A 17,818-nucleotide genomic window follows, 5' to 3' on the forward strand; every position below is an offset into this window, starting at 1 on the left:
GTGAAAGGACGGTTTTAGTGGCTTTGTTCCTCCCAGTCAGGTGTTGGTCTGACGTAACCACATCATTCACCTTGGAAACGGTTTTATTGTTGTAAGCACATGTATACAGGTCTTTCACGACGGTGGTCGTCTTCCAGGCTGTCTTTCACGTCAACATTCTTCTGTCCATTTTGTAACTATAGCATTCGATGGTGCCTTTTCCGAATAACTCCTAATATCCCCATGAACGTCTTGACTGTTAAAGCCCCTTTTTTGGAAAGTACTTTATTACCGCTCGGTACTGTGTTCCTCCATTTTTTAAGGCAGCGACAAGTAGACCATTCTAATGGTTGATGACGTCCTGGGCATTATGACGACTTTTATATTACCTTACAAGAGGCAGGTGTGCAAATGTGTGCCAATTTTGACAACTCTATATAATCTAATCTCCTTCATATGTAGGTTTCAGATTTTTGACACAACCCTTGTCAAAACAAACAAAACAAACAAACACACTTGGAGTATCAGGAATGTGTATGTGAGTATGTACTTTATGTACATTCAGTTTTGTAAACGTAGTTCTGAATAGAGCACGGACTTGAACTACAGCGGAAAACATAGATCTGTATTTCTAGAGAAGGCAGGTGACTCTATCAAACCGTCAGTCTGGCATGAAGGTGTTTGGTAAATCAATCATTAATGATTGTATCTAACTTATTAATAACATCTCATACGTGCGTCATCTGTGTTGTCCATTGCGTTGTTTACAATCGTGACTTAGATATGTTTTAATAGGATTCTCTACAAAACCAGTGTAGTGTTTTACTCATACACAGATAGGTAATAAAAAACGCTCGCGCTGGACCCGAGTACTCTTCAGACTGGCTCGCTCCCCCAGTATGAAAGTTTTTGTCTTGTGCACGTGGATTTAAAAAAAAAGAAAAAAGAAATAAATATTTATTTATTTTACACAATAAAAAATTATTATAGTAAAATAAAACATTAAAACGTTCATAAAAAACAATAGTAAACAAGAATTTAACCAAAAAACCACAAAAAAACCATTGACCGCCCATGCCGGGAATCGAACCAGGATCACTTTGAACTCAAATGCCTACAGTGCTAACTTCGCTCGTTCATAAAATTAGGTCGCGCAGCACTCGAAGTGGCACACGCACGCAAAGCCTGGTGTCGCTGGCTGGGGAAAAACGGCGCACCACTGTCGAGTTGTTTTTATGCGGCAACGCATGTAGCCTAGTGGTCTCTGGATGTCCAAGATCCGACCTTCTTCGCCACCTTTTATTCTAACAGTATCACCAACTTTGAAAATGGCAATTTCCATGCTGGTCAACTTGAGCCGAAGATACAAAAGCAAACGACAGATCCTGCAGCAGACGACAGATCTGTAGCAGACGACTGATGAGACAGCCTTGTTCTATTGAACCATAGTTAGCAATCAATGCTCTAAAAGCGATAACAAATTAACAAAACTATAAGCATACTGTTTTAGTGTAAGTTTTATTTCGTCGCTCAAGATTTTGAATCAGGATGTTCTTGGGATTGATCTATTACAGATCAGTCTCTGGTGAGATGGTCCGAGTTGAAAGAAATGACGAAATGAATCAATTTCCCACATCAGTTTTACAAAGTTAAAGGTTTGTTGCGTGCATAAATTGCCAGTGCATATTTAATGACCTGCCAAATGGACAGTTAATGAAATCAGGCTGGGCCTGCGTTGTTCCAGGTTGCGTATGAATGGGCCGAGAAGCGTACAACTTACAGCACTCGAGGAGAAGAACAAATGCACGCCATGTGCGGTCCATAGAACTGAAGAGCTGAATAGAAAACAGAAGTTAGCTTCCATCCGTGTTTCAATCATCGATTTGAAATTATTCTCACAATGTTAGCTGCACGATCTAACGTGTCACTTTAGAACGCTATGGCGGTTTAACTGACTCAGGCGGTCCAAATCTCTGTCAGACGCAGACACAGACACAGACACACACAGACACAGAGACACAGAGACACACACACACACACACACGCGCGAGCGCGCGCACGCACGCACGCCCGCACAAACTCTCACACACACACACATGCACACGCTCGCGCGCACACACGCACGCACACATACTACACACACACGCGCGCACACACATACAAGTATCCCTCAAGGCTGGATCTTGGGATTGTGGAGGTCCTGAGTTCCGGAACCATGCCCCCCTTATCCGGCAAATGTACGTTTTTTTCTTTCAAGGATAGACCAAAAATACCCCTCTCAAAAGCTACACTTAAACAGCATCTGGGGTGCATGGACCCCCAGACCCCACGCATGACCCTCCATTGTATCTCTGCCTTATTTTGGAAGTCCCTCCCTCTCACACAATACGTCCAGCCCTGTCACACGTACTCGTATTTTGTGTTATCTCAACTCAACTCAACTCAACTCAAATTTTATTGGCTTCAATTTTCAAAGAAGAATTTGTCTTGCGCTTGGGAGAAAGTAAGAGTATAACATATAAAAACAGCATTCATATCACATTTCATGTATCACACACAGTAATCACTAGTATAAGCCTACAATTATCACATTTGTACCTGTATCATACATGCAAATAAATAGTATCACATTTCCACGTATCACACACAATATATACATTACATAACATACAGCAAGCTTCCATCTCCCGCGCCCCCCCCCTCCCACACATACATATCCTCGCACGTGCGTCGACTCCATACAAATGACATCATCAGTCCATTAACTAAAATGCACAATGACTAGTAGTGGGTACATGATACTTAATACGTGCTCAACTAGACCTGCTAACTAAAATAATAACAGAAACAAAAACAAGGACTGGGCACAACATTTACACGTGTGTGACCTACTTACATCAGGTGCCTGTGATCTATAACTAACAATGATTGCGTTTAAAGTAAAACATGAATAATGCCGATGTTTACTAACAATGAATACATAACAACTAAGATAAGAATGTAAGTGCTTTCATAATATGATTATTTTATAAAACACAGTGGGGAAATTTGGAAAATAATTTTTATACGAAACTGCGCACATCGAGTCGAGCTCTGTAGCGTGTGTGTTCGGAGGCAGGAGACACACATGGCTGTGGATATTAATTGTTCGGTGGATTAAAAAGGATACCCCGACTTCGGCAGGGCAGAAGGAGGTACAAGACGGTGTGCTGTATTGCTGTGTGTGTGTGTGTGCTGTGCAGACATTCTGTGTTATGTGCATGTTCTATTCTAGTCTGTCCGTAGGCTTCCTCTGAGGGCCTATTGTGTACAAGGGGAGGTCACTTCCGCCTTATAAACAAACACATGTGGAGACCCACAGAAATACCATAGCATCGTAATGAAAGAGGGCAAAAATACTGATAACAGCAAGGTAAGACAGGTCTAGGACATTATTTCTAGGACTGACTAAGCAAATGTACCTTTACCAGGCATCCGTTTTCCGCATATCAAGAGAAGATGTACGAAATCATTACCGACTCAACAGGATCACGAGAATGGTAAATTATTTGAGATTATAAGACACATTAAGGGAAAGTCGCCAATCCCGGAACAGTCGGCCAACTTGGAACACCTCAATATGCGATCAACGGGGAACAATTCATGAACAATTGTTTTGCAGAAATGTCTAGTGACATTCCTTGATATTATTCCAGCAAAAAAAATGACTACAGCGGCAAAAAAAAAAAAAAAAAAAAAAAAATGGTACGTTTTTTAAGTGAAGGTAAAATGTTGATTGCTGTGATAAACCTTTAAATAGATTTGCAATAACTTAAACGGACAAAACGTTTTGAAACGTCACGTGTATCCAACAGAAAAACACGAAATCCATGCAGGTGCCATGCGGCAATGATGGAACACATAAGAGAGGCAAACATGGAACAGTGTTCCAGCTTTGCCGCATTCTGTTCCATCTTACCCTCATCAAACAATAAACAGAACACTGCTGTTTTATTCACGTATTCAATTCTCCTTTCGGTTTTGTTGTGTTTTTCCTTTCTATAAGTTTTATTGAATGATTGATTGATTTGTTTGACAGTATTATGAGACCCGAACGGCGGTGGTTACCAGAAGAAATGGGCTGCGCTTTGTCGGCAGTGAAAAACGGATATATGAGTTTGTGTTGCGCATCCAGAGCATATGGTGTTACTGTTACAACTCTTAAAAGTCATTTAGAAGAAAACAAACAATTTTGCAAAAGAAGAAGTAAAGTTCACAGGAAGACCTTCTACATTAACACCAGAGATAGAACAAGAACTAATCAATAGCATTCTTGAAGCTGAAATAAATTTGCCAACGTCACCCCCATCGTTGTTTTGTACACTGTACATGGAGATTCTGGTCATTATGACTGCTTGGTGTCAGCAGCAAATGTAAACTTACCTGCTGCTGATGTCCTGCAACGCACAACCACAAGCTCGTCGAAGAGATCATCACGAAAAAAACCAATCTTCTCCTTACAAGGAAAAGCTTGAGATTTCACTTGCAAAAAGAACCGACACGGTTGGCCTAGTGGTAAGGCGTCCGCCCCGTGATCGGGAGGTCGTGGGTTCGAACCCCGGCCGGGTCATACCTAAGACTTTAAAATTGGCAATTATGGGGTGAGTGCTAGGACTGGTTGGTCCGGTGTCAGAATAATGTGACTGGGTGAGACATGAGCCTGTGCTGCGACTTCTGTCTTGTGTGTGGCGCAGGTTATATGGCAAAGCAGCACCGCCCTGATATGGCCCTTCGTGGTCGGCTGGGCGCTTAGCAAACAAACAAACTTGCAAAAAGGCGTGCAGGTCAACAGAAAAGAGGAAAGAATGAAGCAACACAATCTTCTGCTCAGAGAAACAAGAGGGGAATATCTTCTGATCAGAGGGAAATAAGGAGAACATTCTCGACGATGCGTTCTATCCCGGGGGAAAGCACTTGTTCATGTGTGGCACCAACTCCTCTGAGAACATGATACAGTGCCAGAGGTGCACACAGTGGGCACACGAGGACTGCGCTGACAGCAGCGGACAAAAGGACTTCGAAATCTGTACTTAGCAATGTTTGTGTGTCTGCAAAATCAGTTCTTAAATCTGTTCTTAGTTATTTGCTTTGAGACTTTATGCGTAATGATTTTTACATTTGGTCAATTGGGCAGGTAGCCCTTTTATATCTATTTGTCAACAGAAGAGGAGTACAAATGAAGCTGCGAAATTTTGTGGTACTGCTTCATGTGTGGCACCAACTCCCCTGAGGATATGTTATAGTGCCAGAAGTGCACACAGCAGGCTAATCACACGATGACTGCGCTGACAGTAGAAGACAAAGGACATTGTCTGCAAAATCGGTTCTTTGCCTATTTTTTCCTCTTTTTTTTTTAAGGTTTTGTTTTTCAGTCCTTTTTAGACCTAGTCCTTATTTATCTTTTTGTTTTACAATTAAGGCTTAGATTGTTATCCGATTTGTTATTTCCTTGGTAAAAATCAAAATATGATGTTGAAAAAAAGACATTTACATAAAATGGCTAAATCAAGATGTTATGACGTATTTATTTATCTTGTGTGTGTGGCAATGTGTGCTTGTTTGTGTGTGAATGAGAGTGTGTGGGTGTATATGTGTGTGTGTGAGACACAGACAGAGCTAGAAAGAGAGTCAAGGTGTGTTTGTATGTGTTCCGAGTTTGACAACACAGTGTTCCACTTTACACACCCATGCGTCCAACCTGGAACAAATGCAGACATTTTTATTATGATCAGTCTGATGAGTTGCGTGACTTTTATTTTTGGCTCACGAAGTGTAGCCTATGCGATCGTAACTTTGTCTGTTTGTGCGTGCGTGTGTGCGTGTGTGTGTGCGTGCATGTGTGTGTGTGTACGTGTCTGTGGTAGAAACTTTAACATTTCCGAGTCTATGTGTGAGTGGTTATCCAAGACTATGGATAAAGCTCGCATAAGATTACGTCACGGTCAAAAGTGTTTGACGTCAATTAATGCATCATGACGGCATGCGGCAGCCTCCCTGTAGTCTTTCTCTCTCGCGTGGTGTGTGTGGTCTCGGTCATTGTTATTTTGAGCGGGCCGAGACTATTTGGCAGTCGTGTCCCTGTAAGTAGGCTACATAACATGCAGACACAGACAGATCTAGATCTAGTGTCTCTCTTTCTTGCACAGTGTCACCTAAGCTTACTGTGTGTGTGGGTGTGTATGTGTGACGGAGTGATTGAGTTTGTGTTACTGTTTGTCTATTTCTTACGTGAGCCTTGAAGGCTTCGCCTCTTGTATTTTATGTGGTTCGTTTATTTACTGATAGAGTCTAGTATGTGACAATATAAAGAACGCTTTGCAATATCCATTTTGTTGTCTGGTACGGCTGTTTCTCCTTAACTGGTCCAGGTTTAGCGACTTTCCCCTACAAATAGAACTCAATCAAATCAGGACTAACACAATGGCATGATGTACTAGGATAAATGGTTCATCCACTTTCAACTACTCAGTCCTAGATTGATTCAATTATGGACTACTGTTATGTTAAAATGAGAGCAATGAACAGTGTTTGAATAATATTTTTGTTCATAAAATTATTTATGAGTTTAAAAGCTTGAGAAATGTATTATTCAGCCTTAAATCTCTCACACAATCGATGAACTTAAAAACACTACAGGGCTAACAACAAACAAAGCACGTTTGAGAGGTGCTTGAATGACTGATTTACAAATCGCTTCCAAATTTAACGACGGAAACCTTGGTCCAGGTAATCTTGACGCCTAAATAACATTTTGCACAAAAAAACAATAACACTGACAGAACAAGTCATGTCCGTCACTCCATTTTTACATTTTGTGTGTGTGTGTGTGTGTGTGTGTGTGTGTGTGTGTGTGTGTGTCTTGTGTGTATACATGTATGTATGTATGTATGTATGTATGTATGTATGTATGTATGTATGTATGTATGTATGTATGTATGTATGTATGTATGTATGTATGTGTGTGTGTGTGTGTAGAGCGATTCAGAGAAAATTACTGGACCGATCTTCATGAAACTTCACATGAGAGTTCCTGGGTATGATATTCCCAGACTGATTTTTCTTTTCTTAGATAAATATCTTTGTTGACGTCATATCCGGCTTTTTGTAAAGGTTGAGGCCGCACTGTCACGCCCTCATTTTTCAACCAAATTGATTGACATTTTTGTCAAGTAATCTTCGACAAAGTCCGGACTATGGGATTGCATTCCAGATTGGAAGCTTAAAATTAGCTAATTAGTTTGCTCATTACAGTTGTCATTAAAACACATTTTTCGCAAACAGATTTAAAACTGATTGCATCGTATTCTTCATCAAATTCTGAATCTAAAAATATATACATGTCATGTTTACTTTTAAAATCTGATCACAATTAACGAAAATAGGTTAATTGGGCTTACGATTAAAATTTAAGAAATCGATCCAAAAATGATTTCATCTTATTCTTTATCATTTCCTGATTCTAAAAACATATAGATATAATATGTTGTATTAAAAAAATCCCTGAAAGTAAAAAACAACAACTGAAAAGCGCGCTTTCCTGCTTGGCACAATACGCTACGCGCTATTCTGGCTTGTCAATTTCACTTTGTTTTGCGAGTGAAAAGTGAGCGATATCCGTGTCGCGGGGATTGACAAAGCTGTATTGTCTTGGTGACAAAAATGCAGTGCGTTCAGTTTCATTCCGTGAGTTCAACAGCTGAACTAAATGTAGTAATTTCGCCTTACGTGACTTGTTATTTTTTTTATTATTCAGCCCAGATCTCTCATGCAGAAAGTTCAGGGAAAGAGATTTCTACGCATTCAGCTTTAGTCAGCACTAGATTAATTTAATCGTGGACTACTCTTTTGTTAAAATGAGATCAATGAAAAGTTTGTGGATGATATTTGGTTTCATAAAATTATTAATGAATTTAAAAGCTTCAGAAATGTGTTATCTCTTTTCGCAGAAAGTTGTAAGAGATTTCTACAATCGTTAAACCTAACAACACTACAGCAATTACAAACATAACACACTGTTAAGAGGCTTGGGTACAACAATGCGGAGCTGTTGAGTGGTTGATTCACTAATCGCTTTCAAATTTAACGACAGAAATCTTGGTCCAGGTATGGCAGATTCTTGACGCATAAATAACCTTTTCCACAAAAAACAACAACACCAACAAAACACGTCCATCACTCCCTTTTCAGAATGCAAATTTAATGTTCGACATTGTCATTGTACTCTAGATTTAAAGGTTGGATCCTCGCTACAAACGAGTTGTTCGAGAATCGTTGCTCGTTCAGTTTTGCTGGCGCATTTAGAAACCTCAGTGGGTCCCTCGCTGGTGAGAAGTGATGGTTTTAAGACTACTTGCTGATGCGTGCGCCTGCTGTGTTTAGCGTCTGAATAATAAATACGAGAAACGAAATATGATTGAAACTCTTTTCTTTGTTATGAGCATCTTCAGCCGCGCTGCTAATTCAAACTGACCCAGTCCTCGGCTAATCGTGAGGGTGTATGTATCTGTTATGTTCAAGCCTGAAGCAACAACAACAAAATCAGATTGAAACTCGTTCTTTAAAATAACGACAACGTTGTTCCGCAACCGAAGTTTCAGCTTGTCACGATGACGCCAGCTATCATTCTCGTGATGTCTGTCGTGTGTCTGATGTTATTTCAGTCAACAGAAAGTTTACAGCAGAGCTTGTTGGCAAAGAAAGCTGCGCCGGCAAACTATATTTTCTTGGACAATCTTCTCTTTGAGAGTGAAGCAGCGTCAGCAGTTGACTGTGCAAGCAGTTGCTGGAAGAGACCAGACTGCTGGTCATTCACCGTCACCACCACGTCATTGGGCACTACGTGTCGAGGACATGCAGTGTGGATGACGTCAGCAGGTGAAAGGATCTTGACGGCTACCACGTCTCTATGGCACTTGAGTAAGTATACGGCCGTTGTAACACAAAATTTTGTCTCCACGAAAACTTTACTTCGGAGTAAAAATTTCGTACGAAATTCTTACTCCGAGTACACCTTTCGTACGAGAAAAGAACTCCACAAGGCACGAAAAAAGTACTCCCTCCACGAAATTGTTACTCCCCATTTTTTTTTCTTTCAGTAAAAATCTCGTACGCGAAAATGGGATGCGGGCGAAGGGATAATGCCAATAATATGTGATCTCGCTCAAACGAATGTCGCGCTACCCTTCTTCCACCCCTTCCACCACCAAGACTAACAGGGGACAAGGGAGTAAAAATTTCGTACACCTGGCATGGGAAGTTAAATTGCTCGTGTTAGGGTGAAGTAATTTATTCGTTATTTATTCGTCAGGGGAGCAACATTTTTTTTCGAAATGTTTACTCGGAATTCACCTGTCATGGGGAGTAATTTTCTCGTGTAATGGAGGAGTACTTTTTCGTAAAGGGAGTAACATTTTCGTACGAAATTGTTACCCCGGAGTACAAATCTCGTGGAAGTACTTTTCTCGTGTTACACCGGTGTCAGCCACCTGCGTGTAACACAAGTCAACTGCCAATCGCCTTATGACTGAGTGATTTAACGAGGGCCATAGGCCAAATAGCCTGGACCGCCAACTCGTCACGTGACCCTTCGAGGTTACGACTCTCAACTTTCAGGGGCGCGTCACGTCCGGTTTGAAAGGCCAGCGATTCGAAGACAGTGAAAAGAAAGCACGCTCCAGTTATTTGTGACAATAGGAGGTGACAATGAACTGGAATTTCCAAAACTCCAAACTAAACTTAACAAAACTCATCGAAAAACATGTTCCATAATATGCACTTTTGCTGAGTTTATTTTAGCATTTTCAGAAACTTACCTCGGCAACTTCGTCCATGTTTACAATCGACACCGGATATGACGTCCCCCTGATTTCTAAAAGGCCATGTAAGCGTAGGTTCCTAAATGCAAGAGGCGCTACCTCGTAATAGAGAGAAAGAGCGGAGAGAGAGCTAGATGGCGGTCCAGGATGAATGGTCTATGCGAGGGCGGAGAGGTATACAATGTGTCAGTGCAGGGCCGGACCAAATGAGTTGTAAGGGGGGGGGGGGTTCCTCCTTTTTTGGGGGGGCAAATCAGCGAAGTGGCGAAGCCACAAGCGCGCGCCTGCAAAGCAGGCACGCGAACTAGGGGGGTCCGGGGGCATGCTCCCCCGGAAAATTTTTCAAAAACGGTTAAAATCTGTGCAATCTGGTGCATTCTGGGCCTTGTTTTGAGGGTTAAGAGCAGCATTGTGGGGGGGGGGGGGGGGGGGGGGGTACCTTTTTCTCATCGGATTTCACATTGAATAAAATTTGTTAGAGACACACACAAAATTTATTTAAAAAAACAAACAAACACTCAAAGCAAGGTACATGCTTTTTCCAGGGGTGGGGTTCCGGAACCCCTGGAACCCCCCCCCCCCCCCCTGGGTCTGGCCCTGTCAGTGTGTCTGTGTGTGACTGTGTGTGTCTGTGGAAAGTATATACAACTATTTTGACACCAGTCTCAGTGGTACCACCATTCTTACCAGCACAGCCAGTCTCAGTCTGGAACCATCATTCTCCGGTGTGACACCCCGTTCTGACCCCCACCGGAAGTGGCCCACGGGGGCCACTTTGCTATTCCAATCTGGCCACCGGGGACCACTTAAGTAACCGAAACAGGCCCCCGGGAGCCACTTTTGAACACCAAAATGGTCCCCAGGGGGACAACCTGGTATGGCCCCCACATATTGTATTTGGCCCCCACCGTAAACTCTAATTGTCGGCCCCATTCCAAAAGGGCCCCCACCTGTTTTTCACCTTTACGGATCCCCGCAACTCCCCCTCCACCAGTGCGTTTAGTAATTAAGGATAATGATGATTTTGTGTTAATTATAGATAGCAGTACTGGTGATAATTATGTTTGCTTTCAGGTGAAACCGAATTTGATTCTAATTTCTAGTGGTGGTAGTTTTCATTTTATTTAGATGTTTCTTTATCTATAACAATAGTTTTACATTTGTGACAGGTATATATGTGGCCATTTCTGCGAAAAGGGACCTTGTTGAGCTAAGCCTCTGATTGGAGAAACGTGGGGTCAAAGTTAGAGCAAAATGTAAACAAACTTTGCTGTGCTGACTGATGCCCACTTCAAGTTGAATTTCTAAAATGTTCAATGAATTATCAGCGATAGTACAATGAACAGCAATTTAAAGTAATGGAAAATAGTCTTGGGATCAACATTACAAACTTCTACAAATGTTTATGTTCATTCCTCCTCAGGAAAAACACATCGAACCGATGACAAGTTGACTGCGATGATGCCGAAAAAGCCGACAGAGTGTTTTGTTGTGCTTCGAGAAAAAAATATTCGTCGCTAGTTTTGGTCAAGTTAAAACAACTTACCTATTTTTTTTTTAATGTTTGACAGTAAGCTTAATATAAACTTTCATCTGGAAGCACATTCAGCAAAGTGATGTAGCCAAATCATCACACAGCTACATTTCACTAGACGGATCTATACGCATAGTTCAGGTAGATCTGACTTTCACGCGACCGTAGCACTGTACGAAAAAGCAGACGACAAATGCAGTTGCCCGATGAAGAACAGTTACTCCCCGTTTACATCTTTAGTTGCTTCCCTTGCTAAAGTTACTGATATTTAGATCAGTGGTTACTGACAGGGGCATTCTGTTCTTTGCAGCTGTGAATTCTGATAGTGGAAGGGCAAGTCAGTCTTCTCAGTTGAACACGGAATGTTCTGCTGACAGAAGTCACTTTGGGATAAGACAACGATTTTGTTGACGAGGTCAATGCTGTTAATTCAGAATAATTTTGTTGCACTTCGCCCGGACATTATTTTGTGACTCCGAAGTCGAAGCAGATCTACTTTGATCACGATGGTGTTGTAAAGGTTCATGATGACAACGCACACTAGATCTACTAATCGGTTAACCTTTGCCGTGCTTCCTGGGTTCACCTGTACCCAGAGACACACTAAAATCATTGTAACTCTGGAACCATTAAAGGTATCGTTTTGAAATTTTAAGTATCTCTCACACACCTAATTTGCTCTCTGTCTGCAAATTTTTAGTGTGTACATGACAAAACATTAAAATTAATTGATTATGTTAATTAACATAAACACTACCGATGGCGCGGGTTCACACAAACCCATACTTTTAAAGAGTAGTAGTGATTGTAACTATCCCTCTGCCGACGGCGCGGGTTCTGCTACACCCATAATTACCAAAGCGGCGGAACAGTGTCTGTCTGCCTGTTTGTCTCCAAGAGATTGTCTGTCTCTCTGTCTGTCTGTCTGTCTGTCCGTATCTCTCTGTCTGTATGTCTGTTGTCCGTTGCTCTGTCTGTCTGTCTGTCTGTCTATCTGTCTATCTGTCTATCTGACTGTCTGTCTATCTGACTGTCTGTCTCTCTCTCTGTCTCTCTCTCTCTGTCTCTCTCTCTCTCTCTGTCTCTCTCTCTCTGTCTCTCTCTGTCTCTGTCTCTGTGTCTCTCTCTGTGTCTCTCTCTCTGTCTCTCTCTCTTAGTCTCTCTCTCTCTTTCTTAGTCTCTCTCTCTCTTTCTTAGTCTCTCTCTCTCTTTCTTAGTCTCTCTCTCTCTCTTTCTTAGTCTCTCTCTCTCTTTCTTAGTCTTTCTCTCTTTCTTAGTCTCTCTCTCTCTCTCTCTTTCTTAGTCTCTCTCTCTCTTTCTTAGTCTCTCTCTCTCTCTTTCTTAGTCTCTCTCTCTCTCTCTCTCTTTCTTAGTCTCTCTCTCGCTCTCTTTCTTAGTCTCTCTCTCTCTCTCTCTTTCTTAGTCTCTCTCTCTTTCTCTTTCTTAGTCTCTCTCTCTCTTTCTTAGTCTCTCTCTCTTTCTTAGTCTTTCTCTCTCTCTCTTTCTTAGTCTCTCTCTCTCTTTCTTAGTCTCTCTCTCTCTCTCTTTCTTAGTCTCTCTCTCTTTCTCTCTTTCTTAGTCTCTCTCTCTCTTTCTTAGTCTCTCTCTTTCTTAGTCTCTCTCTCTCTTTCTTAGTCTCTCTCTCTCTTTCTTAGTCTCTCTCTCTCTTTCTTAGTCTCTCTCTCTTTCTTAGTCTCTCTCTCTCTCTCTTTCTTAGTCTCTCTCTCTCTCTTTCTTAGTCTCTCTCTCTCTCTCTTTCTTAGTCTCTCTCTCTCTCTTTCTTAGTCTCTCTCTCTCTCTGTCTTAGTCTCTCTCTCTCTCTTTCTTAGTCTCTCTCTCTCTCTTTCTTAGTCTCTCTCTCTCTTTCTTAGTCTCTCTCTCTCTTTCTTAGTCTCTCTCTCTCTCTCTTTCTTAGTCTCTCTCTCTCTTTCTTAGTCTCTCTCTCTCTTTCTTAGTCTCTCTCTCTCTCTTAGTCTCTCTCTCTCTCTTTCTTAGTCTCTCTCTCTCTCTTTCTTAGTCTCTCTCTCTTTCTTAGTCTCTCTCTCTCTTTCTTAGTCTCTCTCTCTCTCTTTCTTAGTCTCTCTCTCTCTCTCTCTTTGTCTCTCTCTTTCTTAGTCTCTCTCTCTCTTTCTTAGTCTCTCTCTCTCTTTCTTAGTCTCTCTCTCTCTCTTTCTTAGTCTCTCTCTCTCTTTCTTAGTCTCTCTCTCTCTCTTTCTTAGTCTCTCTCTCTCTTTCTTAATCTCTCTCTCTCTATCTTTCTTAATCTCTATCTCTCTATCTTTCTTAATCTCTCTCTCTCTCGTTCTTAGTCTCTCTCTCTCTTTCTAAGTCTCTCTCTCTCTCTCTTTCTTAGTCTCTCTCTCTCTCTTTCTTAGTCTCTCTCTCTCTTTCGTAGTCTCTCTCTCTCTCTCTTTCTTAGTCTCTCTCTCTCTCTTTCTTAGTCTCTCTCTTTCTTAGTCTCTCTCTCTCTTTCTTAGTCTCTCTCTCTCTCTCTTTCTTAGTCTCTCTCTCTCTCTTTGTCTCTCTCTCATTTTTCTTAGTCTCTCTCTCTCTCTTTCTTAGTCTCTCTCTCTCTCTCTCTTTCTTAGTCTCTCTCTCTCTCTTTCTTAGTCTCTCTCTCTCTCTTTCTTAGTCTCTCTCTCTCTTCCTTAGTCTCCCTCTCTCTCTTTCTTAGTCTCTCTCTCTCTTTCTTAGTCTCTCAGTCTCTCTCAGTCTCTCTCAGTCTCTCCCTCCCCCTCTCCCCCCCCTCCCCCCCCCCCCCCCCCTGCAAGAAGTCGGTGAAGGGAGAAACTCGATGCACCCACTGAAGTAGCGCTGTGGGTTTCCCTGAACCCACCCCGTCGTTAGAGGAATAAACGGTAAAAACCCTCTTTCAAATGTATGGGTTCAGACAAACCCGCATCGTCGGGCGTGTGTAGTCAAAAGCGGCATCCGGCAAAGGTTAAAGAGTTCTCCAAGAGCATAGGCCTATTGCGAAGCAAGGTCTTCCTCTTCCTGATCGTTTGAATGCCCGGACATCGTAAATGAGAACCTGTTGCTCTTACCGTTTGCTGTCTCCACTTAGATCTATGACAGGCTACAATTTCAGGTAAGTTACCATATATAGACTGCAGTGTGTGTTTTGTGTGTGTGTGTGCGCGCGCGCGCAGCTTGTGTGTGTGTGTGTGTTGTGTGAGGGTTTCTGTATGTGTGTGTGTGTGTGTGTGTGTGTGTGTGTGTGTGTGAGAGAGAGAGAGAGAGAGAGAGAGAGAGAGAGAGAGAGAGAGAGAGAGAAAGAGCGAGAGAGAGAGAGAGAGAGAAAGAGGGGTAGATAGAGGAAGAGAGATGATAATGACAATGATGATTTTGATGATGATGATGATGATGATGATGATGATGATGATGATGGTGGTGGTGGTATGTGTGTACGTGTAGTATGTTTTTAAACTCCTCTTTTTTTTTTATTTAACCAATGTTACTCTCTTTCTCTCAGTTTGCTGGCGTGGAACAGCAAACAAGTCCAGCAATTCACCGGACAGTGCAACAACAAAAGACAGAAGTGCCTGGCCACAAAGCAGGTGTTCGACAGAATGGGGCAACAGCAATGTCCAGCCGGTTCCAGTTCCAAGGAAATCAGCATGGTTTACCCTTGGGACTTTGCTCAGTAGGTAAAGACATATTAATACTTTACAATTTGTCAGTACTTTAAAAAAAAAGGGGGGAGCAATACAGTTATATTTGTGTTTATGTGCTGTTTTCTCCAACAAAGAAGCACACACACAGACACACATACACACACAGACAGACACACACACACACACACACACACACACTACATTTTCGATAATGTCACCATACCATACCAGCTTAGAAATGGCAAGTGGACAGGTACCCAAAACCAGACTTGAGCTGTGCAAATAGTGGTTAGTAATTAATATGTTGATCAACTCTGTGGTTGCCTTTGTTTCAGAGAAGAAAATCGTCTACCTTGCGAATGAGGCAGGGGTACAGAGGAGGGTAGCAACTTCAGTCTTCGGCATGGTGCATCAATACTTAGGCATGCAGTTTTGTGTGTGAATGAACAGCACAAATCCATTTTGAAAAATGTCTTGATCGTCGGCCACATCAAGTTCGACCCTGATTGGCATTTCAGTTTGTTGAAAGTAAAGGGAGACGTTCGATAGCAGAGTGCACGGATGACATTTTCAATTCAGTGAAGTGATGGACAGACTGACAGACCCACGTGTGCAAGGACACACAGCACCATATGTTACTTTCTACAACTGGAAGCTGTATTTACCAAGGAAACTGAACAATTAATCCTTGTTATGAAATTTAGAAGTACCACAACTTCAAGTCGACAAGTGTGTGTGTATTGTTTTCAGCAGACAGCCTCAAATAGTTTGTGTTTGTATGTGCGTGGGTGAAGAAAGAATAGAACATGGCGGGGGGAGAGGTAGTATGAAAGAAGAAGAAATATTCGAGAAAAAAAATCATATGGCTGATTGTTTTTACATTTAGTCAAGTTTTGATTAAATGTTTTAACATAGAGGGGGAATCGAGACGAGGGTCGTGGTGTATGTGTGTTTGTGTGTGTGTGTGTGTGTGTGTGTGTGTGTGTGTGTGTGTGTGTGTGTGTGTGTGTGTCTGTGCGTGTGTGTGCGATTCAGACTAAACTACTGGACCGATCTTTATGAAATTTTACATGAGAGTTCCTGGGTACAAAATCCCCAGATTTTTTATTTTTTATTTCGATAAATGTCTTTTATGACGTCATATCCGGCTTTTTGTAAAAGTTGAGGCGGCACTGTCACACCTTCATTTTTCAATCAAATTGATTGAAATTTTGGCCAAGCAATCTTCGACGAAGGCCGGACTTCAGTATTGCATTTCAGCATGGAGGCTTAAAAATTAATTTATGACTTTGGTCATTAAAAATCTGAAAATTGTAATCAAAAATATTTTTTTATAAAACGATTGAAAATTACTTTTATTTTATTCTTCATCATGTTCTGATTCCAAAAACATATAAATATGTTATATTCGGATTAAAAACAAGCTCTGAAAATTAAAAATATAAAAATTATGATTAAAATTAAGTTTACGAAATCGTTTTAAAAACAATTTCATCTTATTCCTTGTCGGTTCCTGATTCCAAAAACATATAGATATGATATGTTTGGATTAAAAACACGCTCAGAAAGTTAAAACGAAGAGAGGTACAGTAAAGTGTGCTATGCATGCAGCACAGCGCAACCGCTACCGCGCTGAACAGGCTCGTCACTTTCACTGCCTTTTGCACTAGCGGCGGACTACGGTGATTGTGAAAAAAATGCAGTGCGTTCAGTTTCATTCTGTGAGTTCCACAGCTTGAATAAATGTAGTAATTTCGCCTTACGCGACTTGTTTCTTCTGCATGGGAGGAGAGAATGATAGAAAAAGACGAAAAAGTAAAAATTAGGGTAACGTTACAAAAAGGGCAATAACTCTGGAATGAAACATTATTTTGACCTAAAACCATATAAGTAATAACGGCAGATGATTGAACTTACTATTTCCCGGCAAAAGTTTGTTTTTAAAAGTTTGGCCATTTTAAGTCATTTTGGGGGTATCTCCAAAAAAGGGTCATAACTCCGTGAAAAATAAATTTGAAGGTCTGAAATTCTCACATCACGTTCTAAATATAACAGTCTGTCAAATAAAATCCAAAACTCAAAATCGATCAATTTGTCAACAAGGTCCCTTTTCGCAGAAATGGCCACATATTATAGAGAAGAAAAATGTTTGAAATAAAACGTCATAAGGTGACGTCATTAAGTCTCGCCTTATCGAATGACGTCATTTGTGTGTTCTAAACTTTAAATGACGTCATTTGTGAGTTCTAAACTTAAAATGACGTCTTTTCTGTATGAGTCTCTGAAAGAATTTTGAAACTACCATTATACGAAAATTGGGAAACCCTTGGACTTACTTGGTTTTGTCAAAACATTCATGCACACTTAAAAAGTTGTTTTTGGTTGTGGACTTACCTGTTCATATCTGCTTATCTAAGCACTCTAAACAGTAGAAATTAACACAAAAGATGCGCATTGATTTCTTCTTTTTGATGAACAAAAAATATCATTTTGAAAAAAATGGACTTTCTCGGTTTTGTCAGCACACGGCAGATTAGACCTGCCTGACTGTCTGCGTGCGTGTTAGAGCTGAAGACGAACCCTCAATCGCCAAAGCGTTAGGCCCTACCTATCTGTAGGTCCTGAGCATCGGATGTACGTTGATACGTGGTGAGATCCGCACGGAACTGTCTATGCAACTTTTCCTAGTCGCAGGTGTTAGGTTTGATCTTTTATTTGAAAGTTCGTCCTCTGTGTTCGTAGCAAAGCGTTTCGCCATTTTCGGTTTTCGTTGCAGACGACGATAGTGAAAGTAGTACCTGGTTTTGTTTTGACCTTTCGTATTCAGGATTCTTAAT

The sequence above is a fragment of the Littorina saxatilis genome, unplaced genomic scaffold, assembly GCF_037325665.1.
Source record: "Littorina saxatilis isolate snail1 unplaced genomic scaffold, US_GU_Lsax_2.0 scaffold_409, whole genome shotgun sequence".
Classification (NCBI taxonomy): Eukaryota; Metazoa; Mollusca; class Gastropoda; order Littorinimorpha; family Littorinidae; genus Littorina; species Littorina saxatilis.